This window comes from Eschrichtius robustus, chromosome 16 (assembly GCF_028021215.1).
Source record: "Eschrichtius robustus isolate mEscRob2 chromosome 16, mEscRob2.pri, whole genome shotgun sequence".
Classification (NCBI taxonomy): Eukaryota; Metazoa; Chordata; class Mammalia; order Artiodactyla; family Eschrichtiidae; genus Eschrichtius; species Eschrichtius robustus.
In genome coordinates, this window is record NC_090839.1 from 53,969,267 (window position 1) to 53,989,812 (window position 20,546).

Genomic DNA, 20,546 nt, shown 5'->3' on the forward strand with positions numbered 1-20,546 from the left:
CACAGGAAATGCTCTGTGTTTTGGTGGGAACTGAGACTAAGGCTGTGAGTGTGTCATTGTTGGTTTGTGTTCTCTTTCTTACAGATTCAGAGGCTTTTCCAGCTGGGAGGACTCAATGCCTTGTCAGACACGTGGTCATCAGCACCCCAGCTCTCACTGACTTGGGCTGGACTGCAGAGTGGTGGATAAGTCTTTGAGGAAGGGTCTGGGATTGGATTCCAGATTCTGGATCTTTGGGCAGGAAGTCAGATGCTTCCCTCTCCCCTCCCAGGATACGGGGGTGGGGGTGGGGTGAACAGAGCCCCTGGTCCCATGCTGGAGAGAACCATGATGAAGGTCAGCCCCTCTGGCCAACTGCTCTCCTCCAGACTCTTGGGGTTTTATTGACCCTCTGGAGCCAATGACAGGGGGATGGGGAGCAGCAAATACAGCCCTGCAAGCTCTGCCCCTCCCTGCCCAGGAAGGCAGGTGAGGCCAGAAGGGCACCGCCAGGAGACAAGCCCTGGGGTCGCCCCTGTTGACGTAGTTCCAGTTGTCTGGTTCTTCCAGCAACACAAAGGCCTCGAAATGCAACGCCTGGGGCCACCATCCTGATTTATTTGTCCCAGCACTAACTCTGCCGTGGCTTCCTGGGAGCAGACTCCGGAGGGAGGGTGTCATGCATGCATGTGTACTGAACACATGTTCTGGACCAGGATGCTGGAGAAACAAGGGTGAAAAAGGCATAGGCATTCTTAGGGCTTGCAGCCCAGTATGGGGCCCCAGCGGTGGCTCCGAAGCTAATGGAGTTTGTATGGGGGGAGCTGACTGCTTCCTCCGTTAACTGCTGTGTCTTTCTGCTACATTGATTTTTATCCTCAACTTTTTGGTTCAAAATATTTCAAATCCACAGAAAATTTGAGAGCATAGTACAATGAACACTTATATACCCTTTACCTAGGTTCAGCAACCGTTTACATTTCATGTTTAGTGATTCTCTCTCACACATGCACACACTTTTTTGTTTTTTTGAAGCATTTCATAATAAATTGAAAACATATCAGATATCACTTCAAATACCCTAGCTATCCTAAATACTAAGAATGAGGATACAAGGATATTATTTTATTATTTATTTAAATTTTATTTATTTATTTATTTTTGGCTGCCCCCACGCAGCTTGTCAGATCTTATTTCCCGACCAGGAATTGAACCCAGGCCCTCTGCAGTGAAAGTACCGAGTCCTAACCACTGGACCGCCAGGGAATTCCCAAGGATATTATTTTAAATAATCACAGTAGTAGTATCACACTCAGGAAATTTAATGTTGTTACAATACTACAAGCTTTCCATAATCAAATTCCCCAATTGTCCTGATAATGTCTTTGACAGCTTTTTTTTTTGTCCCAATCCAGGATCCAATCAGAGATCCTGCATTGCCTTTAGTTGCCAAATCTTTGTAGTCTCCTTTTATCTAGAACACTTTCACATTCCCCTCACCTTTTAAAATTCTTCCAAGACATTAATGTTTTTGAGGGCTTCTCTGGTGGCGTAGTGGTTAAGAATCCTCCTGCCAACGCAGGGGACACGGGTTCGAGCCCTGGCCCGGGAAAATCCCACATGCCGCGGAGCAACTAAGCCGGTGCGCCCCAACTACTGAGCCTGCGCTCTAGAGCCCTTGAGCCACAACTACTGAAGCCCAGGCGCCTAGAGCCCCGTGCTCCGCAGCAAGAGAAGCCACCGCAATGAGAAGCCCGCGCACTTCGACGAAGAGTAGCCCCCTGCTCGCTGCAACTAGAGAAAGCGCGCGCGGCAACGAAGACCCAACGCAGCCAAAAAATAAATAAAATAAATAAATAAATATAAAAAATAAAAAATAAAGTGGGGACAGTGGGTGAGGTCTCAGACCTGGAGGTTTGCTTCGTCAAGCCCTCTTATTTAAAAAAAAAAAAAAAAAGACATTACTGTTTTTGAAAAGTCCGTTCCAAGCACAGTGTCCCTCAATGTAGATTTGTGTGATTGTTTCCTCATTATTAGACTGAGGGTCCATCCACGCCTCCTTGAGATCTCTCCATTGTAAAAGGCCATTTTTTTCTTTGTAATTTATATGGAACCTCGGTGTGTGGAAAGGTCTCGCTCCCTCACAATCTTTCACCCCATGGTGTTAGCCTACATTGATGATCCTTTCCTAAATCAGTTGCTAGAGTGGTGGTTGCAAAATGGTATTTCTATCACTTAGTTGGCATCATTTGCATATCCTGGTTTAAACTTTCTGTCTTCCTCATGAAATGTTTGGCTTACAGATGTTTTGTTGGTAATACAATTACCCTTCAACGATGCTTACTCTGTGCTTTTTTTTTTTTTTTTAGCTCTGTGCTTTATATCCATTATTCCCTAAAATCTCTGCAGTATCCCTTCAGTGCAGGATTCATCATCTCCATTTACAGCCGGGCTTAGAGACTTGCCCAGAGCCAGGGTTCAAACTCACTCTATTAACCACTTTGCAGTATTGTCTCCCTGCATGATGATACTTTGTTATTTTACTATTCATCACTAACCGTAGATGTCACCTTTTCAGCGACCAACGAGGCTCAAAATGGGCCATGCTGACCATTCCCTCAGGTCAGTGACAGCATTCTGATGCCTGGCTGAACAAACAGCCCCTCTGTATGACCAACCTGGGATCAAGGCTTCCATGAGTTCTCGTTGGTTGAATTTATTTTATTGTCCGATTGGTCCATGGGCTTTATATCTTACAGAGTATTCAGTGTTTGGGGTTTAACAGCTGACAGCATCCAGTTTTCTGGATCCTGGTGAGAAAATAATACCCAAACCCAACAACTTCCCTAAAAAATGAATGAACCCAAATGCACCTTTATGGTGCAAATGTCAGATGTGTGAAATTCTCAGGTTGGGCCAGGAGGGTTTTAACTGGGGTTTCTCTGGGACCAGGACCTGTACAAGATTCCGGAAGGCAGTCTCCCACTGCTGAGACAGAAATGATGAAATCATGCAATGCCACAAAGCATCCTTCGTGTTCCTGAGATCTCTGACGCCGTCTTGTCTGGCCAGGAAACTCCTCTAAGCTAAGACTAAGGCAGCTACGACAGAATCGGGTAGGAAGTGGGGCTTTCCAGTCTACAGCAGGATATTTTGCAATTTCAGTGACACTTTTTGCAACAGGGGCAATTCTGAAGCAGGGACTTCTTGAAAGGCAGTGTTTTGTTGCCACTGAAGCCTTTCTAGGTCAAGAGAGGTTCACAAAACTTCCATTTTTTGAGGTTCCAGTGATTTAAAATGAAGAAATGTGAAAATAGGATTATAGTCCTTGGGATGCATTTTAAATGTTTGATTTAACAAGTAAAATGGATTGTTGATGAACTCTTCTTTCTTGTACCTCTGTGACTATACCTCTGTAACCTTCAAAGCAGATTTCAGTCTTGTACCTCTGTGCCTTTATTTGCGGACATGACAAATCTAAAACCAATGCAACTGCTGCAAAGGGTCCAACTTTTGCTCTCCTCCTAAGTGATGCACAGCTCAGACACCCGGATCATTTCTCCATTCCTGGTCATCAGGGGTATCACTTTCTACCACATTCATTTTTGTATCATTTTGGGATTTTAAAATCAATATGTATTACTTTTATAATAAAAAAGATAGTTTTAAAAAAGTATTTTATAATTAGCTTAGCTTCAAAGCTGATTTCAGTCCTGTCCCCGCAACCATCATGATAAAGGAGGTTTACTGTATTTGAATATAATACATATCTCTTATTAAGAGAATGGAAAGACCTGTTGAGAAGATCGTGGAAGAGTTCCTGTGTTAACCTGGAACTGAAAATAATGGATCCTACTGTGACCCAAACTCTCCCTCACCCACCAGTATATTGAATTTTAAGGGAGAAATCTGAGACTTTGAGAGGCTAACCATTCAAGTTCAAAGTGAACTTCCAGGCAATGAACTTCCCTCTGAGAAACATACTGTAACTATGGTCTCTGAGGGTGAACCAAATTCTGGACAACCTCCGACCCCCTGAGCAGAATGGGAAAGCAGGGAGAGGAAGCCAGCTTCCCAAAGTAGGTTGCGGTGGGTGGCTTTGACCTGTCCCAGGTGATGGAGTAGGGGTGTCAGAATAGGTCTCCAATCGGCTTGCCAAATGAGAGCTTTGTTTGCACTATGGTAACCTTCAGCAAGAGGGTTTATAAGTTATAAAGTGCAGTACACATTATTCTGATTGTTAAATCTAGATGGAGAGTAAGTGGGTGTTCATTTTACTCTTTAAATTTTCCTATGTATTTAAACTTTTTTTTTTTTTTTTTGGCCCGTTCGCGTGGCATGCGGGATCTGGGATCTTAGTTTTCCCGACCAGGGATGGAACCTGTACCCCCTGCAGTGGAAGCGGGGTCTTAACCATGGACCGCCAGGTAAGTCCCAACATTTTACAATTTTAAAAATTGAAAAAAAATTTTTTTTGTTCTACCAGTGTTTATATGGACCCTATTAGGAGGCTCGCCTTGAGCATACAGTCCCTGACAGCCAAAGGCAACTGCTTTCCCTTCCCCGCACCCTTTGAGGTTCGGTTTACATAATCCTGCCCCTGCTCCCAACTCCCACCTCCCACTAGCAGAGCTGACCCCTCTTGCCTGGTGCTCCGGTCATTCCTGTTTACCACCTTGCAGTGAAACTGTTTATGAGTTTCGAAGCTGCCCGGAGTGGTGAGGAGATATGGGAATCCAAGATTTAGGACCTGTGTGACCTGGGCAAATTACTCGACCTCTCTGAACTTGTTTTCCTGTCTGTCAAACGGGTCGTTTCTGGAATTCAATGAGATAATGATTGCAAGCGCGCCTGGCACCGTGGGAGAAGTGCCAGCTTCATTCTTTGGTGTCCAGCGCCTGGCACGTCGTGGGTGGTGTCTACGGAGGTGGGCAGGAGCGGTTTGTCTGCGGGAAGAACGGCCCCAGGATAAAGGGGAAGTGTCTGCGCAGGGCAACGACAGGCGGGCAGGCGCTGGGGTGGAGACCCGCCCGGCACACCGTCCCTGCCGGGACCCCGCGGGGCCTGCCGGAGGGAGGGAAAAGTCCGAGACGCGCGACTCACCCCGGGGTCTGTACCCGCGGCGTCGGCATTTGTGCGATGACTCTCTGAACTACATCTCCCAGGAGGCTCCAGGAGTATGAAGAGCCGATCGGAGGGCGGGTGGGCGGGCCCTCCGGCACCTACGTCTGTAAGGGGGCGCTGGGCTGAGCCGCCGTTGATAAGATTGGCAACCGCAATGGCCTATAGCTGCTTCCCGCCCGAGCGGCCACACTCCAGGCGCGGAGCAGGAGCGGCCGAAGCTGCTGGTATCCCGGACACAGCGCTGGGAAGTGGAGTCAGCGCGGCACGTGAAGACCCCGGGCTCGCGGGATTCGGCGCCACGGGGCTGCTCTGGGGCCGTAGATCCCCAGTCTTCCGCCCCTGATAAGCCTATAGATCATTCATGTTTTACGGCGAATATTTACCGAGTGCCTACTGTGTCAGCAGCAGCGAGGGTGGTCACGGCAGGCAGTATCCCTGCCCCAAGGAGCTTATCTCCTGGGGAGGAGAGAGGTGGGTAAACGGTAATTTCCAGTGCTGGTAAGAGCTGTGAAATGGATCATTGAACCCAACACCAGCACTGCCGTCTTCTCGGTTTTCACACGCTACCCCTAGGAACCCTAGAGTGCAGATTCTTAAACTACTCTGTAGCATGATACTTTTTGAAAAATCTAGTGATATGGTTATGGACCATAAGGGCAGTGTTTTTTGTTTTTTGGGGTTTTGTTTGTTTTTTGGCAGCGCCACGCGGCTTGCGGTATCTTAGTTCCCCTACTAGGGACTGAGCCCAGCCCGGCAGTGAAAGCCCAGAGTCCCAACCACTGGACGCCAGGGAATTCCCTTTTGTTTGTTTTTCTTTGTGTGTGTGTGTGTGTGTCCAGAAAAAAGTACATGCATCTACAGTTCTACAGTTAAGTATATCATTTCAGGGGGTTCATGGACTTTCTGAAGTCCACCTGGAGAAATCTAGCAGGGGTCTTTCGACAGACACTCCTCCCCCCACCCCTCCGCCCACGTCAGCTAGAGCAGCCCCTGCTTTTTATTTTATTTTTGAATTTATTTATTTATTTATTTTTGGCTGCCTTCAGTCTTCATTGCTGCACGCGGGCTTTCTCTAGTTGCATGGAGCGAGGTCTACTCTTCGTTGCGGTGCGCGCACTTGTCATTGCGGTGGCTTCTCTTCGTTGCGGAGCATGGGCTCTAGGCGCACGGGCCTCAGTAGTTGTGGCACGCAGGCTCAGTAGTTGTGGCTCGCGGGCTCTAGAGCGCGGGCTCTAGAGCGCAGGCTCAGTAGTTGTTGCGCACGGGCTTAGTTGCTCCGTGGCATGTAGGATCTTCCCAGACCAGGGGTGGAACACGTGTGCCCTGGCATTGGCAGGCAGGTTCTTAACCACTGTGCCACCAGGGAAGTCCAGCCCCTGCTTTTTAACTGTTTTACATATTTCACCTTCAAGAAAGATTTCCTTTGATCCAAATCTACTGCAGGAGAAAAAGAAAAAGAAGGAACAACCAAATAGATGGTCTAGCTGTAATTCTAGTTCCAACATTCTGTTTATTTAAGTCCTTCCCATCAAGACTACTTTCTAGTCTCAGGTAAACATAACCAGACTGAATTCACCAGCATGGTGGTGTGAAGGGCACCTTCTCATTCAGATCCTTGTCATTCTTCTGGAACATTCCCCTGCCTGCCACACTTGCCAATTAGTTTGAAACTGTAAACAATTTTTTTTCTGTTTTGGCTGCCTGGCTTGCGGGATCTTAGTTCCCCCACCAGGGATTGAACCTGGGCTGGGCAGTGATAGCAACGCGCCCTAACCACTGGACTGACAGGGAATTACCAGAAACTGTAAATAATTTAAATGGCTATCACCTGGGGACCGGCTTAGTAAGTTTTGGTGAATCCATCCCGTGTGCTGCGCTGCATCCCTTGAAAACAGTGCAGTGGATTTCCATGTGTTAATGTGCAAAGATGGTCAATACATATTATTAAATGAGAAGAGCACGTTTACCGTACACTGTGATAGTATAATCCCATGTTTGTAAATAATGGGAAAAATGTTTTTTAAATTTAAATATCTGAAGATAGACTCAAGAAATAATGTGGCAACCTCTAGAGAGTAGAATTGGAGGTGGGGGTTGTGCTTTTTACTCTATGTCCTCTATACATTTGTGTGGTTTTCAATGAGTATTTAAACATTTTATGACACATGAAACATAGTCTGTGAATTTATTTTCAGTGTAAAATAATAAGGCAAAACAGAAAGTATACCAAGCTCAGTCTTAGAGGAAGACTTTCATGCTTTGCTCATTATTTTTATTATAAAAACTTTCCAAAAATCTCATTAAGAGGAATATTATTCACTGGAATGCAGAGGATTAGGAATGGTTTTTAAAAAGCAGTCTGTGTCCATAGAGAAACAAATATATGAAGTTTTCAAGTAATATGTGAGGTTTGCCAATACTGAAGGAAACACAGAACAGACCTAACTCCAAAGTAAACACACACACATACAACACTGCAGGCATCAAATTAATGCAGACAACAGAGTCTTTAACAAGAGCATAAGGGCTCATGCCTTAACTCCCCTGAAGATATAGAGCAGAAGCTTACATTTTAAAAATATGGTTGAAATAAGCTAAAATAACTGAAAGGATATTTGCTCAGCAAAGCCTTAGTATCTGGACAAGTCCTTCACGCACAGATTAGTATCAAAACTCAGGTGGGGGCTTCCCTGGTGGCGCAGTGGTTGAGAATCTGCCTGCCAATGCAGGGGACACGGGTTCGAGCCCTGGTCTGGGAAGATCCCACATGCCACGGAGCAACTGGGCCCGTGAGCCACAATTACTGAGCCTGCGCGTCTGGAGCCTGTGCTCCGCAACAAGAGAGGCCGCGATGGTGAGAGGCCCGCGCACCGCGATGAGGAGTGGTCCCCACTTGCCACAGCTAGAGAAAGCCCTCGCAGAGAAACGAGGACCCAACACAGTCATAAATAAATAAATAAATAAATAAAAGAACGTGAATTTCTTTAAAAAAAAAAAACAAACCTCAGGTGGCATTTCACCTGCTGTCCTATAGAGGGTGCCCTCGCACGTGGTCTCTGGGGCTGCAGCTGGAAGCACAGTAGACACCACCCCACACCCATCCCCACCCACAAGTACAAGCCTCCACCAAAGCCAGCAGCTGGAAACAATTCTTAATGCTGCAGGAAGTAGGAGAAAATGACTATGTGAGTCAAAGCTAAAATTGAACATCAAAGACCACAGAAAAATATTTTCCAAGGCTGATGTGATGGTGGAGGTGGGTGGGGGTATCAAAATACCAAAAGTCATGGCTTTGGAACAGCAATGAATGATAACATATATTGAGCACTTTATATATACCAAATATCATGTGAGTGCTTTATATGCCTTCATAGCACAGGCTCTGGGGTCAGACTGCCTGAGTGAGAATAATGTCCCTACAGTTAAGCAGCTGTGTGACACTGGATGAGTGATGTACCTACTTACTTATTCAGCCTTGACAAAGAAGGAAATTGTGTTACATGCTACAGCATGGATAAATCTTGAAAACATTGTGCTAAGTGAAATAAGCCAAAAACAAAGAGACAAATATTTCATGATTTCACCTATGTGAGGTACCTAGAATAGTCAAACTCATAGAGACAGAAAATAGAATAGTGATTACCAGGGGCTGGGAGCAGAGGGTAATGGGGGTTTATTAATGGGTAGAGTTTCAGTTTGGGATGATGAAAAAGTTCTGGAGATGGATGGCGGTTATGGTTATACAACAATGTGAATGCACGTAATGCCACTGAATTGTACCCTTAACAATAGTTAAAATGGTAAAATTTATGTTATGTATATTTTACCGCCCCCCCAAAAAAAAACTTGAAAAATGCACATACCCTTTGCTTCAGTTATTCCATTTTGAGGATTCTATTCTAAAGAAATTGAATGTACACAAAGTTGCATTATAAGGTGTTCATTGCAGAATTGTTCATTAAAGCAAGAATTGGAAACAACCTGAATGTCCATCAACAGAAGAAATAGTAATTATGTTACACCCCTACTGTGCCATACTGTGCAGCTGTTAAGAGTAAGAAAGGCCTATTCATCTTGATTCAGAGATTTCAGAGGCACACTGTGAAGTTAAAAAAGTCTGGGAAAATATTATATATGTAGCATGATAAATACATATAATGAATACATATACATATGTAAACACATCAGAAGGAGACCGGTAGGATGTACAACCGTTACCTATAAAAAAGGGAGCAGAAGTGAAGCTAGGGGGTGATGGAAAAATTTCCTCATTTTCTTTGTATCTATCTCTATTCTTTGATTCTTGTACCATGACCATTCGTGTATTACTGTTGTTCTGGTTATCTTTTGCAGCATAACACCAAAACTTAGTGTAAAAACAATCTTTTTATTATAATAGCTCATGATTTTGTGGTTGGGATTTTGATCAGGGCACAGCAGGGACAACTTATGTCTGCCCCATGACTGGAGCTTCAGCTAGGGTGACTCAGATGTCTGGGGATCACTAGAATGGCTGTAATCGACTGGGGTTGTGTGTCTGAGGCATCAGTACTGGCTGTCTGCAGGTGATTCTTGGGTTCTTCTCCCTGTTGTGTCTGCTGGGACTGGAATGTCGAAAATGGCTTCTTCACTCCTGTGTCTGGTGCCTGGGCTAGGATGGCTGGAACAGCTGGAGATGACTAGGCATCTCTCTCCATGTCTCTATAGCTTGGGCTTCCTCGAAGCATGACAGTCTTAAGGTAACCAGACTTTCTAGATGGTGGCTGGTGTTCCCAGAGCTAGCATTCCAAGAGGCCCCAGATGGCAGCTTCAAGACTTCTTATGAAGTCCCAGAAAGTTACTTCCAGTTCATTCTATTGCCTAAGCAAGTCACTACAGCCAGCCTAGATTCGGGGGAAGAGGATTTGACACCCCCTCTCAATAGGAGAAGTAATCATGAAGTTGCAGCCATTTTTTAACTTACTACACTTAGACTCTTAACAGGAAATTCAACCTGACCCATGATTTATAGTAACCTTCATTGAAACAGAGCACACCCACCTCTCACATGTCTTTCATCAGTCATTACAAATGTACAGCCTTTTTGGAAATCCTCTGCCAGGCCTATTGCTTCCTTCCAAGTTTCCTATTAATTCTTCAAATTAATGTCGAGATCAGTGGTTCTCAATTTTGGCTGCACATTAAATCATCTGGGGAGCTGTAAAGAATCCTGATGTCCAGAAGCCAAATACATCAGAATCTCTAGGGGGTGGTACCCAGGTGCTATAGTCTGAATGTTTATGTCTCTTCAAAATTCATATGCTGAAATCCTAATGCTTGATGTGATGGTATTAAGAGGTGGGGCCTTTGGGAGTTGCTGAGGTCATGGGGGTGGAGCCCTCATTAATGGGATTAATCCTCTTATAAAAGAGACCCCACAGAGCTCCCTACCCCTTTCACCATTTGAGGACACAGAGGTTGGCAGTCTGCAACCTGGAAGAGGACACTTCCCTGACCATACTGGCACCCTGGTCTTGGACTGCCAGCTTCCAGAATGGTGGGAAATTTCTGTTGTTTCTAAGCTACCAAGGATGTGGAATTTTGTTTTGGAAGCTCTAATAGACTTAAGACACACCAGGCATCAGAGGGTTTTTTTTAAAGCTTCCCAGGTGATTCCAATGTGCACATGGCTGGGAAACACTGGTCTAGATTATAACTATTCCAGTACCAGTAGTTTGCAGAAGCAGCGCCTTAGCACGTCAGCCAGTGATCATTGTTGGCAAAGCAGTGGATTGGCTGTGTGGACCTGGTCATGGAATTGCAGGAAGCCTTGAGAAGCCTTGACTGATGGTAAAAGGCTGGGTCCTCCCTTTCCAGGGATGACTCCTGTTCCCCAGGGAGCCCCCCTTCGACTTTACAATTAAGGAGGTGGCATCTTTCACCCCCTTGCTACAGCCAGCTGCAAGGATGGAACAACTTGTGAGCAGGTTCTGCCTGTGCTCGTCTGATTTTTACCCTGTAAGTCCTTTGCTCACGGGCCTTGTTGAACAAAATGGCTCTAAGGACAGAAAACAGCACTTTGGGGAATAACATAAATCCTACAAGCTGCCTGTTTACTTCCCAGGGGAAGCTCGACCCCATTGGAGTTGCCTGATAGACCCCCAGGGATTTTGGCAAACCCTGAGTTTCTGGGAGAAGAATACAGAGTGGAGCCTTTGGGAAGAAGACTCAGGTTAGTGGCTTATTTTTCTGCCAGCAAGGTCTTGAAAAAAAATGCAAAGGTTCAAGGCATACTCCCAGCATCTCAGAGCCTGCAGAACCGACAGGAAGACCTGTCAGGGCCAAGGCCCCAGGTCCCTCACTGCCCCTTGTGTTCTCCTGTGCCTTCGCCTTAGCAGAACCTACAACTTTCTTCCTCTCCTTTCTAGAGAGGCTGGAGTGCAAGCCTTGCTTCAAACCAACAGCAAGATTGCCTGGGATAACCTTGCTAATCATGCCATTATGCCTCTTTCCTTGGAGATGGATATATTTTTAATGAACTAGTTCAAATACACAGAACATAAATACCTATGTAATCACACTCATAATTAATGTTATGGTGTCTATTTGCTTGACTTTGTTATTTCTATTTTATAAGAAACAACGCATCTCTGGACCATCTACTTGTATTGCTGGCAGGGTAGTCAGATGTCTTTCATGGCCTTCTAGAGCGAGTTCTCCTAGCCAACAAGATGGAAGCTGCAAGGCCTTTTACCACCTTGCCTTGATCATTGTTGGGGGCTCTCTAGCATTTGGAGGACCCTGAGAGGAACATCTTAGAGGAGGAGTGCCACCCTGTCCAGGGTGAACTGTATTTCTGGGGAGTTAGGGCAATGGAAGTATGCCCCACTCCAGACCAAGGTGAGGGCCGCTAGATCTTTGCTGCTGCCCTTCACTCTCCCTCCCGCTTAGGAGGAGCCCCAGTTAATACAAAATGCAAAATAGGGATGGATAGGCCTCTCCTGGGGCCATTTGGTATGGTCTCACCTTTATGAAAGGCCTCAAGTTTTAATTTATTTATTTTTGGCCTCGCAGCATGTGGGATTTTAGTTCCCCTACCAGGGATCAAACCTGCGCCCTTTGCATTGGAAACGTGGAATCTTAACCACTGGACCTCCAGGGAAGTCCCAGGGCCTCAAGTTTTAGAGTTTTGAAGTTATCTCCAGTAGAACACCCGAGTTGTATTCTTGTGTTGAGTGTTAAAGATGCTAAATGCAAATACATAAAATATATCACAATTTTAATAATATTTTAATTTTTTAGGAGCCTTAAAAATGTGGGGATAGGCTTTGCTAGACCTCTGGGAGGTCTTGACAACTGGAAAAGACAGGACGGAGGCTAACCTATATCATTCTGGGGAGAATTTCCCTCATTCCAGTTGTTAAAATGCCCAGACTTAGGGGCTGAATAAATTGATTATAAGTGCTAAGGAGAGGCCAATAGCTGAGCTTCCCTTCCCACCCCGTTCTACATCTTCACAGGGGACTTGAGAGGAAGCTGGGAGCCAAGCCTGGAGGCTTAAGTCTGAGCTTTGGGTGTTTCTGAGATTATTCTGCCCAGATCACTAGGCTAGAAATATGAGAGGATTTCACAGTGTGTACTCATTTCAGAATTAAAGATCATGGGGGACTTCCCTGATGGTCCACTGGCTAAGGCTCTGTGCTCCCAGTGCAGGGGGCCCGGGTTCGATCCCTGGTCAGGGAACTAGATCCTGCATGCTGCAACTAAGACCCAGCACAGCCAAATAAGTAAATAAATATTTTTTAAAAAAAGAATTAAAGATCATGAAGTTTCCTGGAGGGCCCTTAGGATGGTTTTTTGGGAATGTGAAAATGACTAGGTAAGCAGGGCAAAGTGTACTGTATCTCACTCCCTACCATACTGTGAGCCCCTTGGAGGTGGATTCACCAGTCTATTCCTTGACTTCCTTGATTTTAGCCTATACAACATCCTCAATACACTGTGAAAGAATTACTGCAGATTCTGGAAAGTCACAATTGAAAAAAAATCTTAAAGTGGCCCCTGCAGGATTTCTCTGCTTTCAAGAGACAAAAAACATGGCATCTTAAGGAGGACTGTCTCAACTAGAGAAAGGGATGAGCCTCTCCTAGGTCCTTTCATATCCTATTTTTACTGCCAGCTTTAATAGTTAGGCAGTGATTAACAATTGCTATATAAAATCCATACAGGGAGTTCCCTAGTGGTCCAGTGGTTAGGACTCTGTGCTTTCACTGCTGAGGGCCTGGGTTTGATCCCAGGTCAGGGAACTAAGATCTCACAAGCCACATGGCCCATCCAAAAAAAAAAAGATCCATACAGTAGTTTTTTGTTTGTTGTTTGTTTTTAAAAACTCTTAGCAAGGGAAGAGGAAGCTAAAAAACAAAACAAAAAAACAGAAGGCAGAATTGGGAAGCAACTTAAACTCCTCCATCTCACTTCCCCTTCACACAGCACCAAAGATGCTTCCAAAGATACAAAAATACTTGAGAGGTCCAAGACTATTCTAGATTTTGTCCTATGGATAGAACCCTTGTTTTCTAGGGCTTTGGGGGATAATTAACACATTTTTTAAAACATAAGTCCACAGGAAAACCGAAATGAACTTTTCAAAGAAGAAATAGAATGAATCTCATTTTCTAATCAATGCGGTAAAAAAAATTTTTTTTAGAGGAAAACTTTCTTGACCAGCTTGACCAGTTGACCAACTCTTGGCTTAAAGAGGAAATAATAAAAACTGCAATGATGGGAATTCCCTGGCAGTCCAGTGGTTGGGGAACTAAGATCTCACAAGCTGCATGGGGAAAGAAAGAAAGGAAGGAGGGAGGGAGGGAGGGAAGGAAGGAAGGAAGGAAGGAAATATGAAAACTGTAATGACAAACTATTTTGAAATCATCAATAAGGAGAATATTTTATATAGAAATTATGGGATGTACCTAAAGCTGCACTTAGAGGAAAACTCATAGCCTTAAACACTTTTACCATTAAACAACAAAGACTAGAAATAAAATACATTGATATTTATTGAAAATTTATTTTGTATAGAGCCTGCATTTAAATATATTTCTTTTTTTTTTAAAGTTTTCAGGTTTTTATTTATTTATTTATTTATTTATTTATGGCTGTTGGGTCTTCATTTCTGTGCGAGGGCTTTCTCTAGTTGCGGCAAGTGGGGGCCACTCTTCATTGCGGTGCGCGGGCCTCTCACTATCGCGGCCTCTCTTGTAGCGGAGCACAGGCTCCAGACACGCAGGCTCAGTAATTGTGGCTCACGGGCCTAGTTGCTCTGCGGCATGTGGGATCTTCCCAGACCAGGGCTCGAACCCGTGTCCCGTGCATTGGCAGGCAGATTCTCAACCACTGCGCCACCAGGGAAGCCCTAAATATATTTCTTTAAATATATTTAAATATATTTTTAAAATATATATTTAAATATATTTCTTTATAGTACTTATGAGGTGGACACTGCTTTTTGCCCTTATCTTTTCAAAATGCTCAAAAGTTATAAGGCATATCCATGCAATGTTCCATGTTTTTAGTTTCCAAGAGCTATTTTACATCTCTTAATTCAAAGCTACAAACATTTATTAATGTTTAGTATGTACAGGGTACTTTAAGAGATAAAGAAAAGAATTACCGCTGTTCTCGATCTTGTAAAACTCTAGTCATGTGTGTGATGTTGATGTATGTATATTGGAAGGGCAGGAGAGGACACAGGTCATAGTATGATTGCAGTTAATCCTCCCAGCTAAGAAGAACTGTGTTAAGTGCTAAAAATGATCTCTAAACAAAGCACTGAGGGAGCCCAAAAGAAAGTAATTCTGACTTGGGGAGGGGGCGGGAGTCAACTGCAGTACTTGTTGCTGCAATTCAGGGCCTGCACCATGATGGTTTTTGCAGCCTTGTTGAGGAATCTGTGCTTTATTATCAGGGCAGTGAGGCACCATTGGAGGTTCTGTCTGTGTGGGTGGATATTTGTGTAAAGACTTTTATTTATTTATTTATATTTTTGGCTGCGTTTTCGTTGCTGCGCGTGGGCTTTCTCTAGTTGTGGCGAGCGGGGGCTACTCTTCGTTGCGGTGCGCGGGCTTCTCATTGCGGTGGCTTCTCTTGTTGGGGAGCACAGGATCTAGGCATTCGGGCTTCAGTAGTTGTGGCTCGCAGGCTCTAGAGCGCAGGCTCGGTAGTTGTGGTGCACGGGCTCAGTTGCTCCGCGGCATGTGGGATCTTCCCGGACCAGGGATAGAACCTGTGTCCCCTGCATTGGCAGGCAGATTCATATCCACTGTGCCACCAGGGAGGCCCATGGACTTTATTTTTATTGTTGCAATTCTGTTTTATTTTGTTTTTTCCCTTCAGAATTGTTTCTCAGATGTGGAACTGATTGATAAAAGAGGAGAAATATTTTAAGATTCTTAAAACACACTGTCAAATTGCTTTTCATAAAGTATAGTGCATTCATGGGGTCTCTCTCCTATGTGGAGACGTCGGTATCTATAAATGTCTGAATGAAGAAATCTTCTCTCACAGCCAGGGCATTTGTGAGGCTCCTCTCCTGAATGAGTCCTCTGGTGCTCAGTAGGTCTAATGTCGAGAGGTTCTTCCATGTTGGAGCTCTTAGGGTTCTCTTTCTATAGAGCGGTTATGATGACCTAAGCTTTGCTAAGTCTGGGGATTTAGCACTGACTTTCCTTTGGATTAAAGTTAACCAAACTAACTTGCTAATATTTTTCGGTAATGTTAATATTTAAACATTTTCCTCTGACTTTCTAAATGTTTTTAGTCTTTTTTTTTTGTAAAATAGAACCATGGGAAGCACCCCTCTCTAAAGGAACAATGAAGGGATGCAGAGTTCACAGGTTTTTTTTTCTGCTTTGAAGAAGCTTCTTCATTTTCTCTCCTGATCTCAAAATCTGAGAGAAGAAACAGAAGTTGAACATGTCACACTATCCCACGGAGAAAGAGAGTGGGGGAAAGAGTTGTGCTAAACCAGTCATGGGATGATAGAAACTCTTAAGTAGATCCCAAAGCTTTTCGCTTCAATTAAGACTGAAATTTTCTTTCCTTGAAAACCCAACTATTTTGAAGTCAAATCATTGTTTCATTTATTTGAAAGGATTTCTTTGAAATCCTGCAATTCCTTCACCCGTGACTCTTCTCTGTGCTCCACAGGGAAGCTCAGGCCAGCTTTGGTACTGGATATCTTGGCCATGACGGGAGGCATGTTAGTTTGGGTCACCACTGGTTTTTCTGAATTCAGACTGATTTCTGGGGCAGACAGCCTCTCTATATCTATTTCTGTTTTCAGTTAGGATTATTTCCCCTGGAACTTCTGTCAGGCAGTTTTTCAACATTAGGACAAAACTAAAATGAGGAGAAAGCTCCTTTTGTGGTTAATTAAGGCCATCGTCCTCCAGTCTACGGAAGAGCAGTGAATTCTGTGTTAAAGTCAATAAACTAAATTAGCTTTATATTATCTTTGGACTATTTTGATAATAGAATTATCTAAGTTAGGACTAAAATGTAAAGTAATTTTCCTAAAATTCTGACTCTTTTAAGGCTGAGAAACATTCTCTTATTGAGTCCCAAGGAAAGAGAGAGAGGTAAAAGTGGGAGTTTTGGAACTATGTCCTGGATTATCTTCAGTTAAGAGATTTTCAAATAAAAATTGGTATCTGAACTGGGTTGGTTGGTGACCAGCAAAAAATGTCTTTATATGTTTCAGCTGAAGTCTAGAAGTGGATTATCTTGAAATTAATCAAAACAACTATCTAACAGTGTTTCTGGCAATCTAAGGACAACTAGTAAAATTTTCTCCAGCTCAATTTCCTGCCATGTCCTACCATTCCTTTTCTCACTGAGAGCAGTTATGGTTTGTACCCTTTTTCTGTGTCCCTTCCTCTCCTTCCTCACATCTAACAAACTTTACTGGTCTGCAGTAAAATGTGAGTTGATAAATAGTGCTTTAAGATCCAAATAGAGAAAAGTGTTTAAATATTAACGTTACCGAACAATATTAGCAAGTTAGTTTAACGTTAATCTGAAGGAAAATTTAAATTCCAGAACATTTTATCAAAATGCCTTATATTTTCATGGAGAAAGGGCAATATATTTCAGATCAATTAAAAAAAAATGTCTTTCGGGACTTCCCTGGTAGTCCAGTGGGTAAGACTCCGCGCTCCCAGTGCAGGGGGCCAGGGTTCGATACCTGGTCGGGGAACTAGATCCTGCATGCATGCCACAGCTAAAGATCCCACATGCCGCAACTAAGACCCAGCACAGCCAAGATAAATAAATAAATAATAAATTTTTAAAAAACCAGTTCATTCCTTTAAAAAAATTATTTAAAAAAGAAAATGTGTTTCAAATGAAATGCCACTTAAAGTCACTGTTTTGTTTATGTTTGGATTCAAAGCTAACTGTGGGATCAAAGAGTAACGTGTTACAGGTAAAAGCAAACCTGAAGCCATAGATCACAGGAAAACTGTAGTCAAGTAAAGTGGGAAGAAACCAAAACTGGAGAGAGTGGCAAATAGCAAAGGCTTAGGGTGGCAGAAACTTGGAGGCCAGGATATCCTAAGATGAGAGTCAGGAAAAGCATTTCAGAATGACAGGAGCTGCTTATTTGCTCCTATGCCAAAGAGCACAGATGTGAAATTCTTAACGCTGCAGATTTCATCAAATGTCATTTTGAAAACCAGGCACAGACAGCTACACCCCGCCCCTTGAGTGCAAGGGAATCTATAAGACTCAGGTAAGGACTGAAAGTAGCTCTAGAGACAGAATTTAGTACCCATGAGAACTAAGACCAGTAGTAGGGTTTTTTTAATTTGAAATTCAAAATCCTTTTTTCTTCTACATAATAGGGAGCCACCGATAGCTAAGGACAAGAAAATACAGTTGACTTGTACAACATGGGTTTGAACTGCGTGAGTCCACTTACACATGAAAATTTTTCAATAAATACTTATTACAGTACTACACAACCCACTGGTGGTTGAATCCGTGGATGCAGAACCACAGATATGGAAGGCTGTAAAGTTGCAGATGAATTTTCCAATGTGCAGAGGGTTAGCGCCCCAACCCCCCACTGCATTGTTCAAGGGTCAACTGTATAAGAAAGTGAAATCAACAGTGGTTACTAGAGGGCATACTTACTTCCCTTAACTTACATTTCACCCAGTCTTAAAGTAGTGGGTTTAATCTTTTTCATCATTTAGAGAACTTAATGAAAGCCATGGATCCACTTCCTAGAAAATACATGTACACATGCAGTTTTGTGTACAATATCAAAAGGTTTACAAACTCTCCAGATCCACCCATGTGACCCTCCAGAACTGTGTTGATGGTAGCCACTACCTAGTGGGTCTTAGCAACACTAGCTGAATTTTAAGTGCTCAGTAGCCGCCATCACAGTAAGTTCTATTGTACTTAGAACTGCTGCTCTAGAATTTCTAGACCCTAGGTTAAGAACTCCTGCCCCAAATGAACTCCTGTAGTTCTGCTGGCCTGTAACACCACTCCCAGTCAAATTGGTATTTGACTATAAAATACCATCTGTAAAAGCTATTTTTTCTGCCTGAATATAGATAGGCCTCAAAGAAATGGAGGAATACTATCAGTAATTGTGAATAACTCTGAAAATCTATCTAGCTTTAAGTACCTGTTAATAACCTAAAATCAAAGGGAACTTAGCAAATTGGTTTATCCTTCATTCTTACCATCTCAAGGTATGTGTAGTTTTGCAAACATTCCCATGCTCCACATCCTGCAGTAATAATCCGAGTGGCTTTTCTGTGAGATAGGGTAAGCCTTCAGGAATTTGCTGTGCATTAGTAACAGCTAATATTGAGTTCATACTAAGTGCCAGGTATGATTCTAAGCATCCTACATATGCTAGCCCGGTTAATCCTCACCCAGTGTTATAAGGTGGGTATAGTATTATCCCCTCAAAACAGGTGAAGGAACTGAGGTTTGAGGCTTAGTGAGATTGAATAATTTATCTGAGATGACATAGTAAATGCCAGAGAGGTGGTTATTAGGTTAGAATCTATTTTCTCCTGAAATGTGAAGATCTAAAACATGAAAAAAATGGTCTTACAGGACTCTGTGGTCACATGTCTCAACAAGGCTTTCTGAAATGGACCTGCACCAGCCTGTGTGCTATGAGGCCTCTGGGTCTGAATTTGCCACAACAGCTGGTGAACCTTTTCTCTGGAGGGTGTCAACTACAAATTGGCATTTTCCATTGGCACTTGCCATCTACCTCTACAAAGATTAAATCGTGCTGCTGCAGCTGCTGACTTTCAACACCCCTTTAAAGGAGTTCAGGGTGGAGAGCTGAAATGAGGCACTCTGTGCTTTGGGAAAAACTTGCAGAACAGGTCTTCAGATAGTTAGATATTTTCAGGAGCCAATTTTATGAGCCCAATTCTTGTATCTCCTCATATCTAGAAAAGCACTAAAATCCTTCATGGTGACGTCTGCTCCTCGTGACTAGCAGTAACCTACACGAGACTAGCAGAAACCTTCTGTAAAAACTATGTGCTTGATTGCATGTATTCCCCCTTCACCAAAATCATTTATATACTGACCTTCCCCCCTGCCTCTTTGGAGCAGTTTCTCAGAGCTATCTGGTACGCTGTCTACTGGGCTGCAGTCCTCATTTTGACCCAAATAAAACTTAACTCACAACTCTCACGTTGTGCATTTCTTTTTTTAAGTAGACAAGTGGAACAAGAAAAAAAAAAAAAAACACAGTACTCAGGACTCTTTCCACCCCGTCATTGAAAGTTGACCCTCTCCGTCCCCACATCACTCTTTACCATCATGGCAGCCTGAACTTTAGCGACAGACTAAAGTGTGATCCTGGGCAAGTGACTTAACTGACACTCTGTAACATGGGGATGATAATAATAGCGTCTCGTTCCTACAATTCTGTGTGCTGTGAGGATCCAGTTGCATGTAAGCAGGCGCTCAATAAACGATTACTGTTTGTCATGATTCAACCCTACGACCTTTTTATCTCCTGAGATCACGGGCCTGACCGTCGCTGGCGGGAATGGAGGAGGTGGGCCGACCTGGGCCGTGTCTCACAGCTGGGCAGCCCTCCCCTCACCAGCACAAAGCCTCGACTGCGCCGGCCAGGGAATCGACCCTCCGGGTTTCCTTCCACTTGCCCCTCACGATGAAATTTCACGGCGGACCAAGGAGGGAGATGAACAAGGATCTCGCCCCCTCAGGGCTGGACAATAAAAGGCACGCCCCCGGCAAGTTTAAAATCGGAAGCCGGTGGTGCCGGCTGGGTCCGCAGCGGCCCTGGGGGACGTCCAGCCGCGAGAGCGCCACGGGCCACAAGCCCATTCTCCCCACTGACGGCCTCTGCACCCGGCCCCGCAGCGCCAGCACCTCAAGGGCGCAGGCGCTGG

At 44.0% G+C, this 20,546-nt stretch overlaps 1 long non-coding RNA gene across 3 annotated transcripts in view; it reads left to right on the plus strand.

Annotated features, from left to right (window-relative positions):
• Positions 1 to 19,986, plus strand: part of LOC137749811 (uncharacterized) — a 42,126-nt gene extending 22,140 nt beyond the window's left edge. Inside the window, exons 3-6 of one of the 3 annotated variants that reach the window (XR_011070289.1) lie at positions 85 to 3,095; positions 4,339 to 4,406; positions 11,207 to 11,314; positions 19,222 to 19,986. This is a non-coding gene — a long non-coding RNA (uncharacterized lncRNA). Of the gene's footprint in view, positions 1 to 84; positions 3,096 to 4,338; positions 4,407 to 4,661; positions 4,746 to 11,206; positions 11,315 to 11,510; positions 11,640 to 19,221 lie in introns of those variants that run through there. The other 2 variants (XR_011070288.1, XR_011070290.1) reach the window with 2 other exon arrangements.
• The last annotated feature ends 560 nt before the right edge of the window (positions 19,987 to 20,546 follow it).